This window comes from Marmota marmota, unplaced genomic scaffold, assembly GCF_001458135.2.
Source record: "Marmota marmota marmota unplaced genomic scaffold, marMar, whole genome shotgun sequence".
In the NCBI taxonomy this organism is placed as follows: Eukaryota; Metazoa; Chordata; class Mammalia; order Rodentia; family Sciuridae; genus Marmota; species Marmota marmota.
Genome location: NW_026000108.1, coordinates 2,961,448 through 2,968,443, shown reverse-complemented (window position 1 = coordinate 2,968,443; position 6,996 = coordinate 2,961,448). Strand labels below are relative to the sequence as shown.

General features: G+C 62.9%; 1 long non-coding RNA gene across 1 annotated transcript in view; it reads right to left on the bottom strand.

Annotated features, from left to right (window-relative positions):
* The window catches only part of LOC125610912, a 19,903-nt gene extending 18,625 nt beyond the window's left edge, over nucleotides 1–1,278 (bottom strand). Inside the window, exon 1 of the long non-coding RNA XR_007340966.1 lies at nucleotides 1,126–1,278. This is a non-coding gene — a long non-coding RNA (uncharacterized LOC125610912). The remainder of the gene's footprint in view (nucleotides 1–1,125) is intronic.
* Between the last annotated feature and the right edge of the window lie 5,718 nt (nucleotides 1,279–6,996).

The window sequence follows — 6,996 nt, the reverse complement described above, 5'->3', positions numbered from 1 at the left end:
GACTGCTGACCCGGCGCACCTGCGAGGACACAGGCACCAACAGCGGGAGAGGTGCGGGCACGAGCCGCGACAGGAAGCGTCTGAGCGCCCAGCGCTTGGGTCGGGGCCACCTGCTCAGGAATTAGGGCCTGTCGGCAGGAAACCCGCACTCCATCCCACCCCGCGGCTGGTCCCAGACCAGAAAGAGCAGGCGCCAGCGGGAGCGAGCAGACTGGGCACAGAGTCCAGAGCTATGATGCGGATCAGGAGTTTAGAAGGGCACCACATGGGGAGTCTCGCAAACCGAGCGGCTCTCCGCCTGTCCCCTGGCCCCAGCGCCCGTGCTCCCTTCTTATCGCAGTTTTGTCCAGAGGCTACCGGCCTCGAGGTCCCCGCAGCTGCCGTGGACCCGCTTCCCTCCAGTTCCTGACCCCGGTTCTTAAGAACGAGTCACAACCAAGGGGCTGGGTATGCCTTTGAGGCCCTTCCTGAGCAAGAACCTGAAACTTCCTGTCCCTAGAATGAGTGTCCCCTTTCCTGGGCGCCTTTCCTGGGCTCCCCTCCAGTCCTCCGCCCCCCACCCCCACCCCCACCCCCTGCCCGGGACCTCCCTGAGTTCCCTGCATCAGAGCCTCAGCCGCCCAAGTGACGAACCAGGGCTTCGGGTGCAGGCCTGTGCTCCTGCCTGTCCCCGGGGACTCAGGCAGACTACCGTCCTTAAAATGGCCCTCGACGCCTTCCTGCCGATAACAACCTAGAACCCCTGAGTGGCAAAGGCGACCGAGGCGAGTCTGGGAAGGCTGCCTCCGCATTGGGGTCGGGAACCCAGCCTTGGGCGCAGATCTACCCAGTCACATGGCCTGGACACCACCTCGCTGAGCCTGCGCTCCCCCGGGACATGGTCAGGGAGGGCACCGTGCCTGTTGTTTAGCCAAAGGGTACCGGCACGGCCTTGACCCTGGGCGCCAGGTCAGCCCGTGGGCCAGGGCTGCTGCTCCTCCCCACCCGTTTGAGTTCCCTAAGCGAAGCTGCCAGCTGCCCGCGGCTGCGCGGATGCCGAGGGCTGGGGTCCGCACGGGACTATGGGCCCTCGCCCCCGGGGCCTCCGGGGCTCTGCTCTGCATCCGCCGCCAACGCCCGCCTTACCGCGGCCTGCCCAGGCCCTGCGCTCCTGCTTCCCCGCGCTTCTCTTGGGTCCTCCTCATCGCTGGGCCTCGCGGCCGGAGGCCCACCCGAGCCTCCGACGGCGCTTCTGCTCGGGAGGATTATCTCCCCTCCCCCGCCAGGCCCCGGCGGGGGCACCGGCTCGCCCAAAGCCCGAGGCCCCGCCCCTCCAGCGCCGACTGCTTGCTTAACCTTCTCGCCAGGCGGTGACCCTGAGCCCTGCAGGCGCTGTCAAGGGGTCGGATGCGGCCGAGGGGCGACTCAGGGGTCAGGTGACTGCAGGAGACCCTCCTCCCTGTTCCCCATCCTGTGCAGCTTAGGAGACTTAGAAGTTTAACCAGACTTGGGCCTGATTAAACCTGGGGGGATGAGCGACCTTCAGCAGTGTCCTTGACTCTGTGGGCTTTGACATCTGGAGACTGAGCCCCCCTCCTCTGTCCTCCCACCCCGCCCCTCTTCCCTGGGCTGCCTAGCTCCTAGACATGATCTGTGTGGCCCACTGCAGAATGAAAATGGGGTCCTTTGCTCAAGTACTGTGACTTCAGGGCAAATGGGCGGGGTCCCCACTCACCCGCCAGAGTCCCACCTGGGCCCTTGCTCAGGCCACTCTTCTCTGGGATTCCCAGTCCTGGGGCTCTGTACAAGGCAGCCCCGTGGTAAAGGCCGGGTCCCCAGGGCCCCTGGAGGAGCTGAATGGCTCCACCCAGCAGGGCTCCCCATTCTCAGGGGCTGCAGGTGGGGAGACTGGGGTCAGCGGGAGGGGCCTGGCCCCATGGCTGTGCTCTGGGGTCGGAGCCCAGCCTGGCAGTCTCTGGGTGGTTTCAGGAGCCAGAGTGCTGTCCTCCAGGCCTCCTGGTGTGCAGTGGGGTGAGGGCTGGGAACCAGACAGCAGTCCCCAGGGCAGAGCTGCTCCTGCCCTGCAGGGTCTCCCCACCTTCCCTCCATGGTGCTGGAGGCAGGGATGACGCCAGCCCTGGGAAGATGAGGGGTGGAGGGGTGGTGCCCGGAGCTCCAGCGCCCAGCTCCCTGCCTGTGAGGGGTGATCGCCGAGGCCCTTCTCAACCCCCGTCAGAGCAGGCAGTGGAGCCACAAGCTGAGGCCGGCCCAGAGGGATCTGAGCCCCTCCTAGGAAGGGTGCCCAGGTGGCCTCCCTGAGCACCCCACGCCTGGTGCCCTCCCACTGACTGGGCACTGCAAGTGTGTGGGTACTGAAAGGCTCGGGCTCCAGCAGACGCCCTGGCACCTCTGATGGCTCTTGCCAGAGCTGATGGGTGGCCAGGTCCTGGACTCCACCTGTCCTGGCCACCAGCAGCCTCCCTGCTGGCCATCATCCAGGCCCAAGTTCACCCCAAGTCTGGCTTCAGGGGTCAGTGGGCAGGAGATGCTGGTTGTGGGCAGGAGCCTGGGCCCTGGACCAGACGGTGCACATGGCCCCCACCCCAGGGACATGCGCCTGGTGAGTTCAAGGGATGGAGTGTCCTGGGACCTCGAGGGACCTCCAGGCAGTGTCCTGGACATACATCCTGCCCCAACTCGTCACTCAGAGGTGGAGCAGTGTGGCCTGCCCAGAAGAGATGTTGTTGGGATTAAGTTTGTGCTTCCCAGTGACTGAATTCTCCTAAGTCCTGGTGCAGCAGCAGGCCAACCTCTGTTCAGGGAAGTGGCAACCGATCCAGAGAGGTTGGGGAAGTCACTGTGGCCACACAGCAGCAGGAAGAGGTGGAATTTGAATTCAAGACACCAAGTATCCTCTGCCACCCAGCCTCTGCACCCACAAGAGTGCACATACGCACACACACTCGCACAGTGATTAAACACAGAGCCTTTTAAAGAAACGCCTATCTCAGAAAATGTGAATGCAAATCCATTTTCGTCAAGCTTTGATTGATTTCTCTTCAAGAACTCTTGCATTATGCAGGGGTGGGCTCCGAAGGTCAGCAGGTTTAAATAGAAAGAAGTCCGGGAAAAACACATCAACACCAACCGGCTTCAATCTCAGGAAAAGCACATCAAAAGCTGTGAGTCACTTGGAGGGACCAAGGATGGGAACAGTGTGGGAGCAGCATCTCAGAGCTGGGAGCCCGGCCCAGGCCGGAAGCACTCCGTCCCACATGGAAAGGGACGTGCCCTGGGACCTCCAGGGGTGGCCCGCTCAGGAGTCCAGTTTTCATGGGGCACGTTTGGGGATAGTTCACCTAAAAGTGTGGCCCGGGCTTTGCAGGCTCAGGCGGTGACTTCCCAGAGGCTGTATGTTTTCTGCAAAAAGCAGCCGAGCCCCCTCCGCCCTTCTCCACCCTCCTTCCTCCCGCCCTCCCTCCTCCTCTCCTCCCCTCTGTGACCCTTGATGGGGAGGCTGTGGTTGGCCAATTCTCAGGCTGTTTTCTGAGAATCTGGCAGTGGGCAAGGGGCTAGGACCCTTCCTGAGTGGCACTGTATCACTGGCTCACCGGGCAGCCAACTTGGCTGAGCCCCAGAGAGGTGCAGTGCTTTGTTGCAGCCGCCCCGCAGACATGCAGGTTCCTTAATCTGGCACCAACCCCTCCCTCTCCCTGTCCCTACTGCTGCCCGCTGTGTCCCTGCAGGTCTGTAGCTGGGCCACCTGACTCGCACCTCCAAGCCTTTGCCCCAGTGTTCCCGTCTCTTGCAGGGGGGTGTCAACCCCTCTCCTCCCTCTCCAGCACCCCAGAGAGCTCGCACATCTGTGTGGGGCCCAATCAGCTGACCCTGCTCTGTCCCACCATGGCCATTGGCAGGAGTGCCCTGCTCACCTGCCACCAGCCTGAGGCTGACCTCATGCTGTGCCTGCCCAGCCAGAGGCCAGAGCAGGCTCAGGTGGCCATGCTGGCTGACCCTGTGCCCGGAAGACCTGTGAGCAGGGAGGCGGGTGGGGATGACGAGGGCCCATCCTGTGGAGGGACGGGCAAGGCTGCCGGAGAAGGTCACTTGGGAAATTGGCTGGGGACTCTGAGGCCAGTAGGTTGACGTCTGGGGAAGGAGGCCAAGGCCTGGGGGGGGGGGGGAAAGACAGTTTAACCCACAGAACCCCCACCCACATCCCTCCATCCCTGGAGCTTGCAGCACCCTAGGAGCTCTGTGGTTTGCATCTGCTGATCTGACGTGGGAGGAGACCCAGAAAAATAACATCCAGATTGTTGTCAGAGCAGCTTTGGCTCCACATTCAGGGCCAGCATATTTTCTCCAGCAAACACCCATAAATTCCTGCCGTCTGGAAACGTGATAATGGTGCTAAGAGAAAGTACCTCTGGGTGGAGGGACCGGCTCCCTGCGGAAAGGCGCAGTCGGCCAACACATTCGCTGTCCTGGATTCTGCTGGGGAGCGGAAGGAGACCTCTGAGTTCTGTGCACCATCATTTAAAAATATTTTAAAACGCGTTCTTCACACCCCGGGCTGTGAATTGTGGGACCCCGGAGAGAAGGCACCTCCAGACTGTAGGCTTTCTGCCCCCCACCCCCCCGAGCCCTGTGCTCAGGGCGGGGTCCTGTGCCCTGACTGCACAGTGAGGAGCCGCTCAGCCCACCGCACAGTCTCTGAGGCAGAGCGACTGTGGACCCAGGGTCGGGTCTGCTCCCCTTGGACCCCGCAGGGCCCCTGCTCCCCGTTGACTTTCCTTCTTTCTCAAAGGTCCTGAGCATTTCCCGCCTTCGCTGGAACGGGGCCCAGCTCTTCTGGGCTGCTGTCCATGCCCGAGTGGTCCAGGCCACACTGGCTCCAGAGCAGGTGTTCCGTCTCAGTGAGACCAGCCGGGGGTCAGGGGCTGGGCTGGCCACACTGCACATCCCGGTGGGTGGAGAGGCTGTTACCTTTTGCTGAAAGCGTTTTCTCTGGAAAATCTCACCTTTCTCTTTCCTCCAGAGAAGAGGGCACCGGGAGGCCAGTCTGACCGTAAGAGCTTGTCCTTCCCCCTTGGCTTCTAGTCCTGGGCTGGCAGCCAGAGCCTAGGTCCCTTCCCGTGGCTGCATCTCTCCTGGACACGGCTCCGGCCAGCACTGAGCCTCAGCCCCACAGTGGTCAGGCCGAGCTCCATGGTGACCAAGGGGCTAACAAAAATTCTGTGGTGAAGCTGAGCCCACACATGTCCAGTGACAGGCCCTGCAGTGTCCCCCCTGTGCCAGGGACAGGGGTTCCTCCCTGCTGGGTGCCGTGACAGCACTCTGAACTGCTGCTCCAGGCCGCAGCTTCCAGGGGCCTCACCACTGGAGCAGGAAGTGCCCAAGGGACTCAAGGGTGGCCCTCGGCACTGACCTAAACCCTCACTTCAAGGCCCCTCCACAGCCTGGGTCCCCAGGTGTTTCGTGGCATGTCGGTCAGGGTCAGTCCTGCTGCTCACCGCAGGCAGTGGGACGCCCCACGTGGGGACCACCCCATACCTGGGGAGCGGTGACGCCTGCCGTGAGGCCCACCTGGCACTTCCTAACCTCAGGCCCCCAGAGGCCCTCTCCTCACTGCTGTGTCTCAGGCAGGTCCACTCAGGGGAGCCTCCCCCCGCCCAGTGTGTTAGCAGAGCTCCACCTGAAGGCCGGCATGGCTGGACGATGGGGAAGGCAAAGGGGCCTGAGACACCACAGAAGTCGCCTCCTCTGGGGCTGCAGAGCCAAGGGAGGAGAGGGGAACAGTCCAAACTCCAGGGAGGGGCCTGGGCCAGGCCTGGACCTCGGGGCCGCCCCTGGGGTTCACTATTGCCAGGCACGGGTGTGGCAGTCCCACCGACACCATCTCACTTAGCTGCTCTGTGGCTCCATGACTGCCAGGGCAGGTACTTGGGGACAGGTCCCACCCGGGGGGGCCCACTGGGCAGCACGGCAGGGCCAGCGTGGGCTGGTGTGACTTCAACCCTGGCCCTCAGAGTGGAGGCTGCCAAATTAAAGCGACTGAGGACATGGAGAGACCCAGGTCCCTGGTCTGTGAAGAGGCGTCGGTGGCGGAGCGGAGCGCAGCTCCCACCCCAGCAGCAGCGGCACGTGGGGCTGTTCTGAGAAGCATGGCCACGGGGGCCCGATGTTACAGTAGATACGCTTTTAAATGCATGGCCAGATTCCCATCCAAGTTACGCGGCCTCACGCGCTCCCTCGGCCCAGCCGTGCCGGAACCCACCCAGACGCTCCAGTTCCCGAGCAGAGGGCTCATCACAGGCTCGGAGCTGGCGTCCAGCTTTGGGAGAGCTTCACCTCTTGGGCAGGAAAATCAGGATGGACCCCGTGTTGATTCTCCCTGCTCCTGGCTGTGTGGCTCGTGGCTGTGATGTGTCCCTTCACTGGTGACACGGGCTCTGGTTATGGGATCAGGTGGCATCTGCACTGTAAAGTCCCCCTTCTTCCTCCCTGTGAGTACAAGCGTGTTGTGGGGCGGCACACCACGGCTGTGCCACCCCGCACGCGCCCTAGACTGCCCCGGGCACCGGGCTGTAATGCAGGGGCCCCGCCCGGGTGGTCAATGGGTTGTAATCCCCCACTCTGGGCAGGCGCACCCCTGAGTCCCTGTGACCCTCCCTGGTGACTGTTTCCCATGGTCTTCCCTGTCCCGGAGCTGAGGCCCGGGGTTCTCCAGGGAAGAGTCCTGGTTCCTCTTACGGAGAGCAGTGATCAGGAGCCAAGGTCAAGGCTGAAGGTGCCAGGGCTCCCGACTGGGCGCAGCCAGGGACACTCACATGCACTGACTTGCACATGCACACACGCACAGGGCACACGCATGAACATGCACACATACACGCACACACATGCACATACACACACACGCACACATATACACGCACATGCACACACGCATGCACAGGCACACACACAGGCACACACGCATACACTCCTGTAACCCCCCCCCCGGGACCCTGTCTCTTA